Source organism: Phodopus roborovskii, unplaced genomic scaffold (genome assembly GCF_943737965.1).
Source record: "Phodopus roborovskii unplaced genomic scaffold, PHOROB, whole genome shotgun sequence".
Classification (NCBI taxonomy): domain Eukaryota; kingdom Metazoa; phylum Chordata; class Mammalia; order Rodentia; family Cricetidae; genus Phodopus; species Phodopus roborovskii.
Window position 1 is genome coordinate 13614686 of NW_026126433.1, and position 21913 is coordinate 13636598.

The following is a 21913-nucleotide window of genomic DNA, read 5'->3' on the forward strand; positions in this document are numbered from 1 at the left end:
TCAGTTTGTATTTCTTTATTGCTTCTATTTTCACTTTCAAGTGTTACAGAATTTTGTTTCCTTCAAATGTTTGCTTTTCTTTTCTTTCCTTTCTTTTTTTTGGGGGTGTGGGGTGGGGTGGCTTCCTTTACATTCTTTAAGGGATTTATTGATTTCTGGCAAAAAAAATTTTTACTGAATTTTTAATGATTTGTTTAAGGGATGTAATCATTAACTTTTAAGGTCCTCTATCATCCACATAAAGTTAGTTTCAAGTTTTTTTTTTTTTTCTTGTGCTTTAGCTGTTTTCGAATATTTAGGGATTGCTGTAGTGGGATGGCAATGCACTGGTAGTGACATATTGCCCTGGCTGTTGTTGTTTGTGTTCTTATATTTAGACATCTGGATTCGGAGTAATTATAGGTTTAGATGCCAATTTCTGCATTTCTCTTTATTGGATGGGTGTTTTCTTCCTGTGTTTCTGTTTCCTCTCTGTTCTTCTGGCTGGGGTGGGGGCACACCTGTGCTTGTGGAGAGGGTCTCTGCCAAAGTTGGGAGCTGGATTTAGAATGGCCTGGATGGTCTCTGGTCCATCAGGGGATTGCTGCCCAAGTTGCTGTCTGGAGTTCTGGTGATGTGTTTGTCTTCTGATATGGCTTCTGCTTTGTTTTCAGGGAGGTAGCATGATGTCTTGGTCAGGATGATGTTCTTGGCTTTGATGAAGTAGGATGCTTCCACCAGAGGTGTGGTCTGGGATGTCAATAATTGTTATTCTTATTTGTCTGTTTATGTATTTAATTGTATGTACTTGTATGAAGAGTTACATATGTGTGTATGACATTCATAGGTATGCCCATTCATGTGGAAGTCAGAGCTGAGTTTAGTACCTTACTCAATTGCTTAATATTTGAGACCAGGCCACTCACTGAATTGAAGCTCATTAATTGTCTGATATGATGGCCAGAAAGACCCAATAGGTATCCTATCCCTGCTTTCTTTCTGCTGGAATTACAGACAAACAACCCCTGGACCATCTTGCCCAATGACAAGTTTTAATTATTTTAAATATAACCTTTTTATTTAACTGGAGTTAATTGTTGAATAAAGAAATGTTAGAATTTCTTTAAATTTCATTACACAAAAATGTTGCTTTGTCTTAATTTTCTCATTATGCAGTATGCATTTCTCTTTATGTTTTAAAAGAAGGGAATCTCACAACAGTAAACTTTTAATCTGTGATTTCTTTTTTATTGAAGACATTGTTTCCCACTTTTTGTAGCACTATAGCTCAGTATTTAAACACAGCTTTAATTACTGACCCCTGAAGAACAAGCTGCTGAGGGAAGAAAATTCTGTCGAACTGAAACTTGAATTGGAGTCAAGAGTTAATCATTTCTAAAAATTGTGCTGCACTTTTATCACTTAGTTGAAACAGCCAGAAGTATGTTTCCACCTTAACCCTATCAGAGAGTAACTGCTTCGCTAATGCCTGATGATGAGCAATGCACACAAATACTTGCATTTACTCTGCTAGTTTTCTGTAGAGGTAGTTGACTATTGAGCAGAAGCTGTTCCTCTCATCCTGTGGCCTCCACTGAGAGAACTAACAACTAGCGTTGGTTAATGAAAACTCCACTCATCAAGGCTGCTTATATTTGGCAGGTACAGGAGGAGTAAGAGGCGCTGGGTTCAGCTTCTCTTTCGGCTTTAGAAGAACAGAGACAAAGTGAATTGCTTAACCTCATTATAGAAGCTGAACCTCAGAAGACACAGCTAGTAAATGAAAAGAGTCACTAAGGATTTGTAAAGAGGTTTGAAGTAGAACAACAGAGAGGGAAATATAATCCCAATCAAGATGACATGGGTCTCCAAATACCCCTTTGTAAATCTTTTATTTTTATTCTTTAGTGGCACAAGAAGGATTTATTAATCAAACTGTATATAAATTAGTAATGCCAACATCATTGTGATACACCTAGATTTCATAAAAAAAAAGTAATGGTAGTCTTACAAAACTAGCACGGTGGTTTGGAAACATATTTTCTCTGATGTGCAAACTATGTAGGTTACAGAATTTCTTAAAATTTTAAATTTACTTGTAAGCTTCTACTTTCATTATACTGACAGGTAAATCTCAGTCATTTCTGAGCAAGTTAGTAGTTTTTGAGGATTATTCATTTTTTTATTTTAATTTATTATTTTACATGTCAATCCAAGTTCCCTCTCCCTCCCTCCCTCCTTTCCTTCCTCCCTTCCACCCTCCCTCACTTTTTCTCTCTGTGCTCTCTCACATGCACCTTAACAACACTCCCCTTCCATCTCCCCACCCCAATTCCATATGTAGGGGAATGCCATCCAGTTGGGCTCATGTAGATCTGACAGGTCATTTGAAGTAGGAATTAGGGCTTCTCTCCTGTCTCTAGGTTAAGGCAGTTATCCCTCCATGGAGGATGTGTTCGCAAGGTCCTTTTCTGCACCAGGGATACTTGCTGGTTCCACTGTCTGAGGTCCCTTAGACTGCTCAGTCCTTTTGGCTGAGACCCACATTCAGGGTCAGTCCCATGCTGGATTCCCAGCTATCAGTCTGGGGGTCCATTAGCTCCTCCTTGTTCAGGTCAGCTGACTCTATGTGTTTCTGCCACCTGGTCTTGTCTTCTCCATCTGCATCTGGGTTCTAGTTTGACTCAGTGTTTAGTTATGGGTGTTTGCTCCTGTTTCCAACAGGCATTAGATGAGGGCTCCATGGATAAGTTAGTTGTTGATCTCAATCTCTGGGAAGGGCATTTATGGTAGCCTTTCATGGAAGCTCATACTGTTAGTTGGTGGAAGTCTTGTAGTTCTCTAGACCTTTCTTTGGTTTCAATTTCCTCTTCAAACCAATATTGGCTCCTTCTTATGTTCTTTCTCTCTCTCTCTCTCTCTCTCTCTCTCTCTCTCTCTCTCTCTCTCTCTCTCTCTCTCCCTCTCTCTCTCCTGTCTTCTATTCCTACCCTGACTCAATCTTCCTAGTTGCATGTGTTTTCCTATCCTCCCCCTTGCTTTCTCCTACTTCTCTCTCCATTCACTGCCCCACCCCCACTTCTCCTGTGCTCTGGGGGAATTGTCCCTTCCTGCATCTGTGAGGGACTTTATATAAATCTCTTAGAATACATCTTGTATCCTAGTTCCTCTGGTGGTGTGAATTATAGGCTGGTGATCCTTTGCTCTAGGCCTAAAATCCATAGATAAAAAAGTGCATACTATGTTCCTATTTTTTGTGACTGGGTTACCTCATTCAAGATGGTTTCTTCAAGAGCCATCCACTTGCCTACGAATTTCAAGATACCATTATTTTTTTTTCTGCAAGTAGTATTCCATTGTGTAGATGTGCCACATCTTCATTATCCATTCTTCAATTGAGGGGCATCTAGGTTGTTTCCAGTTTCTTGCTATTACAAACAGTGCTGCTATGAACATAGTTGAACACATGTCTTTGTTGCATGGATGTGGATCATGTTGGTATATGCCTAAGAGGGGGATTGCAGGGTACTGTGGTAAACTAATTCCCATTTTCCTGAGGAACCGCCATAGAGCTCTCCAAAATGGCTGTATGAGTTTGCACTCCCACCAGCAGTGGAGGAGTGTTCCCCTTTCTCCACATGTTCTCCAGTGTGAGTTGTCATTGATGTTTCTAATTTTAGCAATTCTGACAGGAGAAAGATGGTATCTCAAAGTTGTTTTGATTTGCATTTCCCTGGTAGCTAAGGATGTTGAGCACTTTATTAAGTGTTTTTCAGCCTTTTTGATTTCCTCTATTGAGAATTCTTTCTTCAGTTCTGTACCTCAGTTTTTAATAGGGGTGTTTTGTTGACTATTATTTTGAGTTCTTTGTATATTTTGGAGATCAGCCATTTGTCGGATATAGGATTGGTGAAAATCTTTTCCCAGTCTGTGGGCTGTCGTTTGGTCTTGTACACTGTTTCCTCTGCCTTACAGAAGCTTCTAAGTTTGAAGAGGTCCCATTTATTAATTGTTGCTCTTAGTGTCTGTGCCTCTGGAGTTATGTTCAAGAAGCAGTCTCCTATACCAATTTGTTCAAGGATACCTCCTACTTTCTCTTCTAAGAGGTTTAATGTGGCTGGATTGATGTTGAGGTCTTTGATCCATTCAGACTTGAATTTTTTTGCATGGTGACAGAGATGGGTCTATCTGCAGTCTTCTACACACCCTCATCCAATTGTGCCAGCACCATTTGTTGAAGATTCTGTCCTTGCCCCATTGTATAATTTCAGCTGTTTTGACAAAAATCAGGAGTTCATAGGTATGTGGGTTAATGTCAGGATTTTCAATTCGACAGGTCTACCTGTCTATTTTTGGGCCAATACCAGGCTGTTTTCAGAACTATGTGTTCCTGTTATCCATGATCTCTCTAAGACCTTTATCATGAAAGGGTGTTGAATTTTGTCGAAGGCTTTTTCAGCATCTTGGAAGATAATCATATGGTTTCTCTTTTTCAGTTTGTTTATATGGTGGATCATGTTGATAGATTTTCATATGTTAAAACCATCCCTGCATTCCAGGGATGAACCCTACTTGGTCATGTTGGATGATTTCTCTGATGTATTCTTGAATTCTATTTGCAATATTTTATTGAGTATTTTTGCATCGATGTTCATTAGGGATATTGGTCAGTAGTTTTCTTTCTTAGTTGTGTCTTCGTGAGGCTTGGGTACCAAGGTTATTGTGGCCTCATAAAAAGCGTTTGGCAATGTACCCTCTGTTTCTATCTTGTGGAACAGTTTGAAGAGTAGTGGTATTAGTTCTTCCTTGAATATCTGATAGAATTCTGCATTGAATCCATCTGGCCTTGGACTTTCTTTGGTTGGAAGGCTTTCGATGACTATTTCTATTTCATTGAGGGTTATAGGCCTATTTAATTTGTTTGTGTGTTATTGATTTAATTTTGGTAAGTGATAGTTATCCAGAAATTTTTCCATTTCCTTTGAATTTTCAATTTTTGTGGAATACAGATTTTCAAAGTATGACCTGAAAATTGTGTGGATTTCCTCTGTGTCTGTTGTTATGTTCCCCTTTTCATTTCTGATTTTTTTAATTTGCATGTCCTCTCTCTGCTTTTTCATTAATTTGAATGAAGGTTTGTCTATCTTGTTGATTATTTCAAAAAAACCAGCTCTTCGTTTTATTGATTTTTTTGTATTGTTTTCCTTGTTTCTATTTTGTTGATTTCATCCCTCAAGTTGATTATTTCCTGGTGTCTACTCCTACGGGATGAGTTCAGTTTTCTCTGTTCTAAGGCTTTCATTTTTGCTGTTAATTCTCTTATGTGACTATCTTCTGTTTTCTTCATATGGGCACTTAGTGCAATGAACTTCCCTCGTAGTACTGCTTTCAAGGTATCCCAAAAGTTCAGGTATGTTGTGTCCTCATTCTCGTTGAATATTAGAAAGTCCTTAATTTATTTATTTATTTTTTCTTTGACCTTAGTGTGCTGCAATTGCACATTGTTTAGTTTCCATGAGTTTGCATGTTTTCTGCTATTTGTGTTGTTGTCGAATTCCAATTTTAAAGCATGGTGGTCTGATAAGGTACAGGGGACTATTCCTATTCTCTTGTATCTGTTGAGGTTTGTTATGCCACCTAGTATGTGTTCGATTTAAGAGAAGCTTCCATGTAGAGCAGAGAAGAAGTTATATTCTTTTGTGTTTGGACGAAATGTTTTATAGATGTGTGTTAACCCCAGTTGAGACATAACTTCTGTTAGTTCTTTTGTTTCTTTGTTGAGTTTCTGATTTGTGGTCCTGTCTAATGTTGAAAGTGGTGTATTAAAGTCTCCCACTATAAGTGTGTGAGGTTTTATATGGGCTTTAAGTTTTAGTAGCATTTCTTTTAGGAATGTGGGTACCTTTGTATTAGGAGCATAGATGTTCAGAACTGAGACTTTGTGTTGATGCATTTCTCCTGTGACAAATACGAAATAACCATCTTCATCTCTTTTGATTAATTTTGGTTTGAAGTCTAACTTTTTAGATATTATGATAGCCATGCCTGCTTGCTTCTTGGTTCTATTTGATTGGAAAGTCTTTTTCCAATCCTTTACCCTGAGGTAATGTCTATCTTTGAAGCTTAGATGTGTTTCTTGTATGCAGCAGAAGGATGGATTCTGTCTTCGTATCCATTCTGTTAGCCTGTGTCTTTTTATAGGTGAGTTAAGAAGATTAATGTTGAGGGTGAGTAAGGACCATTGATTGTTGATGCCTGTTTGATTTAGGTTTGTTGTTGGCAGTGGTATTGTGAATATATTTGCTCTGCTTTACCCTTGGTTTCTGGTGTAGTTGGGTTATCTGTTGCCTACATTTTTTTTGGCGTAGTTACATTCCTGGGTTGGAGTTTTCCTTCCAGTACTTTCTGTAGGGCTGGATTTGTAGATACATATTGGGAAAATCTGGTTTTGTCATTAAATACATTGTTTTCTCCATCTATAGTGATTAGGAGTTTTGCTGGATACAGTAGCCTAGGCTGGCATCCGTGTTCTCTTAATACTTCTAGAACATCTATCCAGGACCTTCTGGCCTTGAGGGTTTCCATGGAGAAGTCAGGTCTAATTTTGATAGGTCTGCCCTTATGTGTTACCTGTCCTTTTTTCTTCGCTGCTCTTAATATTCTTTCTTTATTCTGCATGCTAAGTGCTTTGATTATTATATGTCTAGGGGTCTTTTTTCTATGGTCCAGCCTATTTTGGGTTTGGTATGCTTCTTGTACTTTCATGGGCATGTCCTTCTTCAGGTTTGGAAAGTTTACCTCAATGATTTTGTTGAATATGTTTTCGGCACCTTTGAGCTGGGCTTCTTTCCTTCCTGTATGCCTATTATTCTTAGGTTTGGCCTTTTCACAGTGTCCCACATTTCCTGGATGTTTTATGTTAAGTATTTGTTGGATTTAAGATTTTCTTTGGTCGATGAATCTATTTCTTCTAGTTTATCTTTTGTGCCTGAGATTCTCTCTTCCATGTCTTAATTCTGTTTATTATGCTTGCGTCTGTAGTTTCCGATATTTGCCCAGGTTTTTATTTCTAGCATTCTGTTGGTTTGTGTTGCCTTTATTTTCTCTATTTCAGTTTTCAAGTCTTGAACCATTTCCTTCACCTGCTTAACTGTTTTTTTTCTTGGCTTTCTGTACTTTCTGTACTTTCCTTAAGCAATTTGTTCATTTCTTCCACTTTTTTGTTTGTTTTTTCCTCCATTTCTTTAAGGGATTTTTCTCACACCTTCTTTTAGGGCCTCTATCATTTTTATGATGGTAATTTTTCCGTCGTTCCCTTCTGCTTCCTCTGCTTTGTTGTTGTGTTCTGTTCTAGTTGGTGTAGATTCCCTAGATTCTGGTTGTGTCATTCTTGTCTTTCTGTTGTTTGGTGTTTTCTTGTATTGCTGTCTTCCCTTATCTTCTTCCAGTAGATGTTGGTGGGGTCTCCCCCTCTCTCTATGGTACTTCCCCGGTGGGCTTATGTGGGTCAGAGATTCAATATCTGTAGCTCTGGGTGTTCCAAGCTCTATAGGTCGTCTCTCACAGACAGGGAGCCTGTGATGGGGTCAGGGCTGAGGATCCTGTAGAAGATGCCAATAGCCTTTGGCTCTAGCCAATGGGTGGCCAAAGAGGACAAAGGCTGAGCTGAAACTTGGGAAGTTTCTGCAGGATAGTCTGATCTTACTGGAAACTGGCACTCACCAGCTGAGGCCTCTTTCTTTAGCAGAGGCCCTGCTTTAGGGGTCAAGGATCTTGCCGGCAGGAACTCAGAGTGGACCTGCAGAGATAGGCGGATCTGTGGTAAGGGCCCGGGTCTCCAGCAGAGGACTGGAGGTGGGGTCAGAAACCAAGCAGGTGGACATTCTGGGTGGTCCTTCATGGATAGGCAGGTCTCCTTTGTTCAGCATTGCTCTGAGAAGTGTCTGAAGTAGGGTGGACTGTTGGCTTTACCCTCTGTTCCAGTGCTCAACCAGAGTGGCAAAACAGTAGGCAGGGTAGGGCACAGTTTAGGAGGGGCAGGCTCACGGTGGGTATGGGTGGGGGCACTCCAAGAGTGCTCTCGATGGGGACAAGACACAGGAGCAGCGGGATCAGGGGCCAACCTAGGGAGTTCTGGGAGGGGGGTTGTTGTAGGTGAGGCCGCCCAAATTGGGCCGACTTACCTTTAGCCATTGGCTGGTGGAAGAGGACAAAGGCTGAGCTGAAACTTGGGAAGTTTTTGCAGGATAGTTGGATCTCACTGGAAACTGGGACTCTCCAGGTGAGGCCTCTTTCTTTAGCAGATGCCCTGCTTTGGGGGTCAACGATCTTACTTGCGGAACTCAGAGTGGATGTGCAGAGATAGGCAGATCTCTGGTAGGGGCCCGGGACTCCAGCAGAGGACTGGTGGTGGGGTCAGAGAACAAGCAGGTGGAAATTACAGGTGGTCCCGCATGGATAGGCAGGTCTCCTTTGTTCAGAGTTTCTCTGAGAAGTCTCCGAAGTAGGGTGGACTCAGGCCTCTATCATTTTTATGAAGGTAATTTTTAAGTCGTTCCCTTCTGTTTCCTCTGCTTTGTTGTTGTGTTCTGTTCTAGTTGGGGTAGATTCCCTAGATTCTGGTGGTTTTATGCTTGTCTTTGTGTTGTTAGGTGTTTTCTTGTATTGCTGTCTTCCCATAGTTTCTTCCATTATGTGTTGTTGGGGTCTTCCCCTCTCTCTATGGTACTTCCTCAGTGGGCTTATCTGGGTCAGAGGTTCAATATCTTTTGCTCTGGGTGGTCCAAGCTCTCTAGGAGGTCTCTCCACAGACAGGGACCCGGGGATGGGGTCAGGGATGAGGATCCAGGAGAAGATGCCAGCGGGAACTCAGAGTAGTCCAGCAGAGATAGGCGGATCTCTAGGAGGGGCCCAGGACTCCAGCAGAGTACTGTAGATGGGAGTCAGAGACCAAGCAGGTGGTAATTATGGGTGGTCCTGCCTGGATAGGCAGGTCTCCTGTGTTCAGAGTTGTTCAGAGAACTCCCCCAAGTAGTGTGGACTGTTGGTTCCACCCTCTGTCCCACTGCTAAACCAGAGCAGTGGGACAGTGTGCAGGGTAGGGCACAGGGTAGGGAGGGGCAGGCTTGCGGTGGGGATGGGTGGGAGTGTATCAGTGCTCCAAGGCAGCTCTTGATGGGGACAGGACACAGGAGCAGGGGGATCCGGGGCCAACCCAGGGAGTTTCGGGGGGGGGGTTTAGGGGAGAGGCTGCCCCAATGGGACTCAGACTCACCTCTAGCCAATGGCTGGAGGAAGAAGACAAAGGCTGGGCTGATACTCCGGATGTTTCTGCACTGATAGTTAGATCTCACTGGGATCTGGCACTCTCCACCTTAGGCCTCTTTCTTTAGCAGTGGCCCTGCTTGGGCAAGAACTCAGAGGGGATCTGCAGAAATATGGGGATCGCTAGCACGGCCTGGGAATCCAGCAGAGGACTGGAGGTGGGGGTCAGATACCAAGCAGGTGGAAATTACGGATGGTCCTGCGTGGATAGGCAGGTCTCCTGCATTCAGAGTTGCTCAGAGAAGTCTCCGAACTAGTGTAGACTACTGGTTCCACCCTCTCGAGGATTATTCTTTCACATGCAGTTTTTATCTGATCCTACTGGGTTCTCGCCTATGTAACACCTTTTTGCTCTCTACTTTATGTCCAGTTAAACCTGTTCTATCAATATCATCTCACTTGGTCTTACCCACTCAATCCTTTAAGCAGGCAGGTCTGTGTGCAGTTGCCCTTTCTAAGATTAAGAGTTCACTCTTTCTCACATCACATCACAGAAGCATTACTTGGGACTTAATAGACATTCCTTTCAAACCAGGGTAAGCTAGATGGTTTCAAATGAAGCAGGTGGATAAATATATTATTCATAAAACATCTTCCCACTGTATTATTAATAAATAAGAATGTGTTTTTTAATTAGTTCATCAAGGTCTTTGTATGGATATAGCCATGTTTAATTGGAAGAGTAGACTTTGAAGGCTAAAATTAGAGTATATGTTTCAACTGGATTTAAATTATTAGTAACTTTTATTGTTGGGTAAATTAGGCACAATTACTAAGATAATTTAAATTATTTTTTTCCAACTAAATTACATGATACTCAGGTTTAAGGATAGCAGGGGAGAGGCATGAGCAGACTCGACATACAAGTTCTCTCATCAATTAATGTCTTCCTTTATGGACCTGTCTTCCTCAAGTTGTCTTGTGTCTTATCATCACATTTTCCAACAACACAAAGATCAAAACTTAAGTTTACTGAAGATTTTCTCATGTTACACTTCATATATTTACTTTCATATTATTATAACATGTATTAAATTTCAAGGTACTAAATTAACGTGTTACTACAAAAGTTCCAACGAATTTTGGGAGGTTGTATTTATTGTGGTATTTGCTACATGTTTAAATTTTAGGTTATACTCACCAAGTTCCTGTTTTTTTTTAAGTTTTTAAAAATAGTTGTGAGGTTGGTAATGTATTCATTTGAAAAAGTGTTGCTTAGCATGAATAAAGCCTGGACTCTGGTGCCCAGTGTTACATACACAGTTATAGTTGATGTGTTATTCCCCTTGTTCAGGTGCTAGATCATCTTATTCACATGATCAGGCAGGATACCTCTTTTCTCAAAAATGAAACAAAATGCTAAAACAAGCCTCATCATATTCTCCTCAGATGCTCAAGCTCTGATTGCCAATGTTTACTTATTATATATATATATATATATATATATATATATATATATATATATATATATAATAATATATATCCTATAATTTATACCATGTAGATATAGTGGTGCTTTCCAAATGTTTGATAATTTAATTGTTTTTACTGAAATAGATTCAACACTTACCACTGCTGTTATCATTACCTTTAATTTTTTAGTATTTTTCCTTATTTTACATATCAACCCCAGTTTCCTTTCCCTCCCATCATCCTATGCTCCCAACAAACCCCCTCTCATCCCATTTCGCACCCACTCTACAGGGAGTGTAAGGCCTTCCAGGAGGGATCATCAAAATCTGTCAAGTCATTTGGAGTAGGATCTGGGCCCTCCTCCTAGGAGGAGGAATACCCCTCCATGAAGAATGTGCTCCCAAAGTCCTTTCATGCACCAGGGATACATCATGGTTCCCCTGTCAGAGGTCCCACAGACTGCCTAAGCCTTCTAACTGAGACCAATTTTCAGGGGGTTTGGGTCCATCTAATGCTGGTTTCCCAACTATCAGTCAGGAGTCCATGTGCTCCGCCTTGTTCAGCTCAGCGGTCTCTGGGTTTCTGTAGACTGGTCTTCATAACTTTGCTCATCACTCCTCCCTCTCTTGAACTGGATTCCCGGAGTTTGGCTCTGTTTAGCTTCTGCTTCCATCAGCTACTACATGAGGTCTCTAGGGTGGCATATAAGTTAGCTATCAATCTCATTATCAGGAAAGGGCATTTAAGGTAACCTCTCCACTATTGCTCAGATTATTAGTTAGGGTCATCCTTGTAGGTTTCTGGACATTTCCCTAGTGTCAGTTTTCTCTTCAAAGTTATAGTAGCTCCCTTTGTTATGGTATCCCTTTTCTTGTTCTTGTCTATTCATCCCCTCACTCAATCTTCCTGGCCCCTCATGTTCTCCTCTCCCCTTCTCCCCTTCCCCCCTTCTACCCCTCTCCCCTTCTCCCCTTCTCCCCACCCCTTCACTTTCTCCTAACTCCTTGTCCATGCCCCCCCCCCGCCCCTGCTCCCAAAATGCTCAGGAGATGTTGTACCTTTCCCCTTTTGTGGGGGACCTTGTATGAATCTCTTAGGGTCCTCCTTGTATCCTAGCTTCTCTGGTGGTATGAATTGTCTGCTGGTGATCATTTCTTCTATGTCTAAAATCCATAAATGAGTGAGTACATATCATGTTCCTCTTTATTGGATTGGGCTACCTCACTGAGTATGGTTCTTCTAGTTCTATCCATTTTCCTGTGAATTTCAAGATTCCATTATTGGTTTCTTTTTGTTTTTTTTTTTTTTTCTGCTGAATAGTGTAAATTGTGTAAATATATCACATCTTCTTTATCCATTCTTCAGTTGAGGGGCATCTAGGTTGCTTCCAGTTTATGGCTGTTACAAATAATGCTGCTTGAACATAGTTGAATGTCCTTGTTGCATCGGTTGTGTGCCATTTGGATATATGCCTAAGTGTGGAATTGCTGGGTGTTGTGTTAGACTGGTTCTCCTTTTCTTGATGAATCACCAGCCATACTCCAAAATGGCTGTATACATTTACATTTTCATCAGCAGTGGAGGAGTGTTTCCCTCTCTCTACATCCTCTTCAGCATGAACTGTCATTGGTGTTTCTGACAGGAGTACAATGGTATATCAGAGTGGCCTTGATTAGCAGTTCCCTCCCTGATGGCTAAGGATGTTGAGCACTTTCTTAAGTGTCTTCCAGCCATTTTGGATTTCTCTATGAGAAATCTCTATTCAGTTCTCTACCCCATTTTTTAATTGGATTATTTTGTGTTTTGGTAACTAGTATCTTGAGTTTTTTATATATTTTGGAGATAAGTCCTCTGTCAGATGTGGGATTGGTGAAGACTTTTTCCCACTCTGTGGGCTGCCATTTTGTCTTGTTACTGTGTCCTTTGCTTTACAGAAGCTTCTCAGTTTCAAGAGATCCCACTGATTAATTGTGGATCTCAATGTCTATGCTTGTGTTTTATTCAGGAAGCACTCTCCTGAACCAATTAATTCAAGGATACCTTCCACTTTCTGATCCAAGAGGTTCAGTGTGGCTAGATTTATGATGAGGTCTTGGATCCATTTGGACTTAGGTCTTGTGCATGATGATAGACATGGGTCTATCTGCAGTCTTCTACAGATCAGCATCTATTTATGCCAGCACAATTTCTTGAAGATGCTTTCTCTTTTCCATTGTTCAATTTTAGCTGTTTTGTCAAAAACCAGGTATTTGTAGATATGTGGCTTAATATCAGGATTTTCGATTAGATTCCATTGGTCTACTGTCTATTTTGTGGTAAGACCAAACTGTTTTCAGGACTATATCTCTACAGTAGGGTTTGAAGTCAGGGATGGTGATGCCTCCTGAAATTCCTTTATTGTTCAGGGTTGTTTTGGCTAATTCCCAAATATTGTTTATAAATGTTTGTTTTCACTTAAATGGGGTTGGTTATAAATGTTTAATGACCAATACCAGTCTCTTTAAAGGTAAAAAGGGGATTATGGTATAGATATGAATACTTTGTTTTGGAATGGATTTCCATTTATTGATACAATTTAAGGTCAATTCTGTGATATGTATATTTCTCCTCTTATTTAGGTATTGTGTTCATAAATCATTTAAAATGTATAATTAAGTACATATTAGAAATAGTTACCTATGATAGTCAAAACCTAGAGTTAAGGTAGTTAGGTTTTCAAGATGTATTTGAGATGGATAGGTATTCTGAAGTCATATCCATTCTATTAGTCTGTGTCTATTTATAGGTGAGTTATGACAATTAATATTAAGGGATATTACTGAGCATTGATTGTTAGTTCTTGTTTGTTGGTGGTGTTGATATTATGTGTGCTCTCCCCCCATTTTTCTATTAGCTTTTGGTAAAGTGGGATTATCTATTGCATATGTTTATGTGGGTGTACTTTGGACTTCCTTGGGTTGGAGTTTTTCTTCCTGAACATTTTGTATGGCTGGATTAGTTGATGAGTATTGTTTAAATCTGGTTTTGTCATAGAATATCTTGGTTTCTCCATCTGTAGTGATTGAAACCTTTGCTGGGTATAGTAGCCTGGGTTGGCATCGTGATCTCTTATTGTTGGAAGAATATCTATCCAGGACCATCTGGCCTTCATAATTTCAATGGAGAAGTCAGGTGTAATTCTGATTGGTTTGCATTTATGTTACTTGGCCTTTTTCCTTTGCTGCTCTTAATATTCTTTCTTTATTCTGTATGTTTGGCATTTTGATAATTATTTTGCAAGGGGACTTTATTTTTCATGGTCCATTCTATTTGTTGTTCTGTAAGCTTCTTGTGCTTTCATTGGCATGTCTTTCTTTAGTTTGCAAAGGTTGTTTTTCCTATGATTTTGTTGAATATATTTTCTGTACTTTTGAGTTGGGTTTCTTCACCTTCCACTATACCCATTATTCTTAGGTTTGGCATTTTCACAGTGTCTCATATTTCCTGGATATTTTGTGTCAGGGATTTGCTGGACTCAAGATTTTCTTTCATTGATGAATCTATTTCTCCTAGTGTATTTCATGCCTGAGAGTCTCTCTTCCATCCCTTTTATACAGTTGCTTATGCTTGCATCTGTACTTCCTGTTCATTTGCCTAGTTTTTCTATTTCCAGCATTCCCTCATACTATGTTATTTTACTTTTCATTTCCTTTCCCTTTCTTTCTTTCCTTCCTTCCTTCCTTCCTTCCTTTCTTTTTTTCCCCCTTTGGTCTTTATTTCAGTTTTCAAGCCTTGCATTATTTGAATTGTTTCTTGCAATTTTTGGTTTGTCTTTTCCTCCATTTCTTGAATTTTTTTGTTTGTTTTTTCTTCCATTTCCTTACGGGATATTTTCATTAACTCTTTGAGGGTCTCTATCATCATAAATTTTTTTTAGGGTAGTTCTCTTCTGTTTCATTGTGTTGGGATGTTCAGGTCTTGCTGGTGTGGAGTCCCTAGACTCTGGTGGTATCATATTGATCTTTCTGTTGTTTACTGTGTTTTTATACTGTAGTCTACCCATCCCTTCTCCAGTGTATACCACTGGTGTATCTCCTTCTCTAAGTGAGTTCAGGACCAAGGTTTTCTTCTGGTGGGTATAAGAAGGTCTGATACTCCAGTGACTATCCTCTTCCAGAGGGTGGTGGTGGGACTCCTCCAGTGTGTAGAGGTGGGACTAGGCCACTGGCATCTCTAGATGGGTCCCTTAGGCTCCCCCACATGCAGTCCCCAGTCCTCAAAATGCCTTGAGCAGGCAACCAGAAGGTGTGCTCCTTCCTTAGGTGTAGGTGTGACTAGGACACTGGCAGACTCTGGATGGTTGATCCACCTCAGTGGGCTCCCCTAAAGCAGTCCCCTGTCCTCACTAGGCTCTGAGAAGGGCCCTGGGGGACATGCAAGAAACAGGCCCAAACTCAAATATGTACTGTTCTTACAAGGCACTTTAGTTTGGTTCACAAATCCACACCTTATAGTTCATAACTGTATGTAATTCCAGCTGTGGGGCATTTGATTTCTTTGGCCAACACAATCACCTGCATTTACTTGCACATAACACACATACATACATACTGTATTATTTTGAATAGACAATACTCCTATAAGCCTATAGGGTGTGGCACCATTAGGAGGTATGGCCTTGTTGGTGTAGGTATGGCCTTGTGGGAAGAAATGTGGCATTAGAAGGCTTCTTTGGAAGTCTCAGATGGCCAAGTCATGTCTACTGTGACTTCTTACTGCATGCTGATCAGGTTATAAGACTCTCAGCTGTTTTAAATCATCATGTCTGCCTGCCTGTTGCCATTCTTCTGGCCATGGTGACAATTCCACGGCAAGTTATGATTAAATAAACTCTGAAAAATATAGAAACCAAATGGCTAGTGATAGATGAATACATCAGAATACTAAAATGAGGATCTTTGAACAGTCTGCTGTAGACCAACGTGAGCACACACACACATACACACACAGAGAAAGAAAGAGACCACGAAACCAATATTGAACAGCCACTAAAAATTATATTCAATAATTATGAAAGTGATCACTATTATAAAATGCAGAGTAATCGTCTCCACAGATTTAAAGACAATTGTATCTATAAATGATTTTCGTAAGAAAATCAAATATGAGTAAGTTTGAGTAAAGCAACATAATCTGTGGTTTATTGATTATCTATCTTCCTGTCTTCTCTGCTGATCTCAGTGACTCATGCGTAGTTGTGAAGAATATGCAGTTTCCTACACATGTGAATATGTTTTAAAGCAATCAGAATATTTTGTAGACTAGAAAATATTTTAGATGAGTTGTGGTCTTATTTTTAATAGAAACCAGTTTTTCTTCATAGAAAGCAGAGTGAAGAACAAGTTAATGGATTTAATTATTATAAATGGCCAAAATGAATAGTTTAAGAAAACATGTCGTCTGCAGTAGGAAATTTTTCTGCTTGAATTACTCTCATAACTGCTTCAGCACACAACTTTACCTGAGTAGGCAGTCTTCATCTGTCTTTACATATTCATAGTTAAATTGGATTGAGGAGAAGACTGAGCCTGTCAGGGATGTTGTGGGAAACTTTTAAGATGTGAAGGATGGACTACCAAAGGATTAAATGGCAACATTGTTTTAATTGTTAAGGAGTGTGCCCCCATCTATAGTCTATAGAGTTATGACTTTGTACATACACATGTGTATGCTTCTGTTTGTGTGTGAGCATATGTGTGTATGTTCAACAAATACATGTTTCAAAATAGGGCATTTTAACAAGTAACACAATTTTGCCTACAGTTGATATTTAACTTATTAAAAATGTTTTGAAGTGTAAAAAGGTCTTTTGTTACCTTCTCTGCTTTCCTGAATGCTGGAGCTTTCCTGAATGCAATAGAAAGGCTATTGCATGCCAGGCCCTTGTGGTAACATTTGGCAGTTGAAAACACAGTAGGAGGTAAAGGCAGAGGCCTTCCGGGTCAGCCTCAGAAAGAGTTTTGAGCTGCATTACTTCTACCATTTATCTTGTTTTTTAAATTTTTTATTTAAATTACAAACATTCTTATTTTACTTACCTATCCCAGTTCCCTCTTCCTCCTACTCTCCCATCCCCCCCAAATCTCCCCATCCCACTCCTATCCATTCCTCAGGGAGGCCTCCCATAGGGGATCATCAAAGTCTGTCACATCATTTGGGGCAAGACCAAGGACCTCCCCCCATGTATCTAGGCTGAGAGAGTATCCCTCCGTAGGGAATGAGCAACGTTCAATTGTGATTTTGACTGTGAAATGTCATGTGTGTAAATGCAAAGTTTCTCTCCTTGTTGAAAACTCTAAAGAAATATGCATGTCCCTTGACTTATTTCTGCTCTAGAAACTGCTGGGCATTGAAGATTCAAAGTGTCTTTGTTAGAGAAACTCATGGTCTAATATAGTTGTTCTTAGCTTTTGTAATGCTGTGACCCTTTAATACAGTTCTTCATGTTATGGTGACCCCCAACCATAAAATTATTTTATTGCTACATAATAACTATAATTTTGCTAGTGTACGAATCATGCAAGATATCTGATATGTGACCCCCCCCAAATATTGTAACACACTGGTTGAAAACCAGTGGTCTATGCAATAGAAGGACATATAGATATTAAAACATCTGAAGAAAATGGAAATAAAAATATATACCATTTCAGGGGAAAGTAAACTCTTCATTAATTTGATACATTTTTCAAAATATTATTTAAGTGTTGTCCCAGATCAATGGATGCATGAGTTACTTGTCTCATTACTGTAACAAAATGCATTACAAAAACTCAAGGAGGTAGGATTTATTTTAACTCACATTCAAGGTACAACCCATCAGAGTGGCAGAAGCATGAGGCACTTGGTCACATTGCATTTGCACTTAGGAACCCAAGAAAGAGCTGATTGCCTTCAATATGTGTTTTTTTTCTTATTCAGTCCAGGACTGAAAGCCCAGGATAAAACTCAATTAGATAATATTTTGCAACTGACCCTGGAGGTGTGATTACATTTATGATGCTGGATTCTCTCCAGTTAAAAGTAATATTAACCTTTACAAACATGCTCCCATTAGTCCTATTATGAGATGCCTCTTAACTGAAGATAAAGGTTATTGTACTGCTGAACCTTGTATGTTATAAGTGAAATACAAAACCTAGACCCAAATCCCTTTGCTCACTGGACACCATTTTTCCAGTTTCTCTTCATTGCTTTTCTTTTGTTTTTCTGCCAGAGGCATTGTGCTTTATTTTATAAGAAGTGTCCAAACAATGCATTTTATACTTATGTAAATATATTTATACTTCAAATGTTATATTTTCAAAATATTATAATTTAATTATTGCATATGATAATATATTTAGATATATACCCAATATTTGCAAAATGAGTGAAGAATCATTACCCTGAGTATTTATTTTAAATGCTTTCATACATTTACTGTGGCTCATGGGAACACCTTTTCCATATTTCTTAGAGTATTTCTAAGTATCTGGTGCAATTCAAAGCCACCACCACACTTTGTAATTATTAGAATTTAATTGGGATACAATTAACATCATAGTAAGTGGACAAGTGAACAACTAAAGTATTTTTTTGTCTGAAACACAGGAATTTTCATTGCAAAGTCTTTAATACATACTTATGTATAATTGTGTTTTACCATAAACTTAATCCTTAAACCAAGTTATTTATTTCCTTAGTGTTGAGTTTTTCCAAGACAGGAACATAAAATCAAAAATTCACAACTTTCCACTAGGGGGTGTGGCACCTAGGACATTTTGACTGTTAAATTCAGAAAGGAATCACTACAAGTAATATTTACTCAAGAAAACATTAGGTAAGAATAAAAAAGTCATAATGTGAAGACAATTATGAAAAAATTATGAAAAAAGAAGACAAAATTTAGAATAGAATTTTTTTAAGATAAATTGTTGTGGGATTTAAAATATGCATTTTTTATTCAGTTAAATAGATTATAAGTACAGACTGGAAAAGAAAATGCCCATATAGTGAAAAGGAAAATAATAAACTTTGAGTAGAAAGAATTGCATAGAGAACTTAATGTCTTGGGTATTAGCAATGAAAAACTTAACTCTGAGAAATAAAGACATACTATTAAAATATTTTTATTTTTTTTAACTTAGCTGATGAAATCACTAGGTGACTAAAGTGCTTGCCTTGTCTTGGGGTGTTGTACAGCAATGGGATGCACATCTGTACCAGCAAATCTAGGAAGTAGGAAGGGGTGAGCCCTGCAGTTCACTGGCTAGGTTAGCCAGTCTATATTGTTCATGAGTCTTACAGAAGAGAGGCAAAAGTTGCTTTCATCAGATCATGTTACAATAAATTAACAGCAGTTGCAGGAATAGAAGTGTAGCCACTGCTAAGTAACATTGAACAAATTAAATAATTGTATGCATTCTTTAAAATCAAAGTGTATTATCAATTATCTTAGTAATAACTTTATTCCTTAATTTCAAACTTTTAAGTAAAGCTAACTTTATAAATTGTAAAGAGACACTGGTGAAATTTCTTTGCAGAACATAAATTTTCAATTGGCTATCAGCCACTAAAATATTTATATATTTAAAATGGGAAGGTTAATTAAATTTAACAATATGCAAGTAAATTGAAATTTTAATTATATGTTTTAATGAAACTTCCCTGCTGTGTGTGTGTGTGTGTGTGTGTGTGTTCTATTTAAAGCACACTATTAAAATCTAACTTTAGCTAAGTAATGCATTTAAACTTAGGTTTATATTATTTCTATCTTGAAGATTTATATAACCAGTCTAAGAGGCTATCCTTGTAATATTTACTTTTTTAAAGTTTAAAAAGATCTGTTTTCCCATCACTATTTGCAAAATATTGTGATTAAATATGTCTTCACTTGTAGGATGGCCAATTTCAGAGGGAGGTCAAAATAAAACAAGTGGTAAAAAAAATACTCTAATAAAATTATACATTACTATAGTTTATTTGAATTCATAATGATTAAGTTTGGTTCTTCATTTTCTCTCTATATAAAATCTGATGTTTAACCCAACTTATGACTGTAACTGCAGTATTTCAGAGTTTTGGAGTCACTTGTAAATTCTGGAAGAGCACTTCATTCTCTTTACAATAAAAGCCTGTGGTTGATATTCCCAGTAACTGTCAGTCAGGTGCTTTACAGCTTCAATAACCTCCTTTGATAAATTTAGTGTGTGTCTGGTGACTGATTTTGTAACAAAGTTGTTATATAGTTTTTTTTTATCCTAAAATTATTGTCATGGGCATTTTGACCTGTCTGGTTTTTCAAATAAAAATTTTCAAAAATCATAGGAAAACTTAAGGAGAAAACAGACTTTAGGTATTGAGTCATGCATAAAATACATGGTTATGAGGTGTGAAAAAAGGTAATTGTCATAGACAAATGATTCACTCTAAGCAAAGTAAAAAAAATGTATTAAACTTTCAAAGTAACAATTTGTTATGCATAAGTGGTGAATGTCTCTTGGAAAATAATACTGAGTAATCTAAAATAATGTTTGGTCAACAGTATAGGTGATAACTGAATAGACAAATTATTTAAAAATGACATGTCATTATCAATTAATGAAATTTTCCACTGAATAGAATTTATAGGCATTTCAAAACTGGGAATTTCCAAACACTTTGCATACAATAACATAAGTAGATGTAGCATGGCATGGTGTCAAAGACTGACCAAATGTGCTGTTAATGTGTAAAGTGTTAATGTGTTTTGTAGCTTTAGGCTACAAAATATTCTAAAGAGAGTTGATGTAATTACTCTAAGCAACAGTGATCTGCAGTGGGAAGCTCCGTTAGAATACTGACCAGTCCTGAGTTGGGGAACTGACAAGGAAGAGTTAGGGTACTGAGTCTAGAGCCTGAACTTTTTCTAAGTGCAACCTAACTATTTCTTGCACAGAATTCTGAAGGGTTAAGAGGGATTCTTAAAGTGACAGTTAGTACTTTGTCTAGGAATCAAAAACAAACTCTGTAAAGTTAGGGTCTTATCTTCCATCAAACTAAGTGAAGGAGAATAATGCAATAATGAGGATTCTGTTTAGCTTAGAATGAAAAATTAATGACTATCTGTGCTGGTGCTATGAAATTGGCCCCAGTAACAGTTTTCTCCATATTTCTTGATATTTTTATGTTTCCACACTATTAGAAATCCATTTGAAAAATTACCTACCTATTTTATCTTTAAAAAGAATATGTGCATTAAGCACTATAATAGACATTCCTGACAACACATCCTCAAGATCTCCAAGTAGTTGAGATCATATAGCCAGACTGTCAGCATTTGAAAAGCCAGGCACAGGAAGCAACAAGGCAACAAGGAATCATTTACCCTTCACCAACTTATCTGCAAGGGCATGAAATGACAAAATGCTGACTCTTCATTCTCAAGGGATGGTTTACAGGTGAGGGTTACATAGATCAGCATAGGCATGGGGTCATCTAACTGCAGAGGGAGCCCAGGACCAAAGGCTTGGACAGCTCTATAAGTGTTGGAATAGAGTGATGGGTGGGTAAATGATTCTGAGTCTGAAAGAACCTATATTTACTTAGAGGGAAATATTTTCAAACTATTTTCTCCATCTCCACCTTCTGTAAGTGAGGCAGGTAAAAAGGATCTCTGGCCCAAATCTAAAAGAAAATATGAATCTATAAAAAAGTATTTGGTCTAAGAAGACAATAATGCAAAATGTCACCAGCCATTGGTCCGAGTCTTTTGTTGTAAGTCTCCTGGGATACTGCAGTGTGCTAACTGGGCAGTGAGCCTTGATGTAGGTGAACAGCATCTTCAAATATCTGTCAGGTGAAACTTTCATGATTGAGCCTGGTAAGACCTACCCATTCAATTTAGCTATGATCTCACTATGCAGCCCTGGTTAGAAGGACCAGGATACTAGGTGCTTGCATTAAAAGTACATGCACATGGGCCAACACACACACACACACACACACACACACACACACACACACACGAAACCAAACACACACACGTATGCCCCCCCACACATGAATCCAAACACACACACATGCAAGCCAACACCCACACACCCATACACACACACACACACACACACACACACACACACACGAATCCAAACACACACATATGCATGCCAACACTCACGCACACACTATACACACA

General features: G+C 38.6%; 1 protein-coding gene across 1 annotated transcript in view; it reads left to right on the top strand.

Moving 5' to 3' along the window:
• Naaladl2 (N-acetylated alpha-linked acidic dipeptidase like 2) overlaps positions 1-21913 on the top strand; it is a 659654-nt gene that overhangs the window by 525136 nt on the left and 112605 nt on the right. The window lies entirely within an intron of this gene.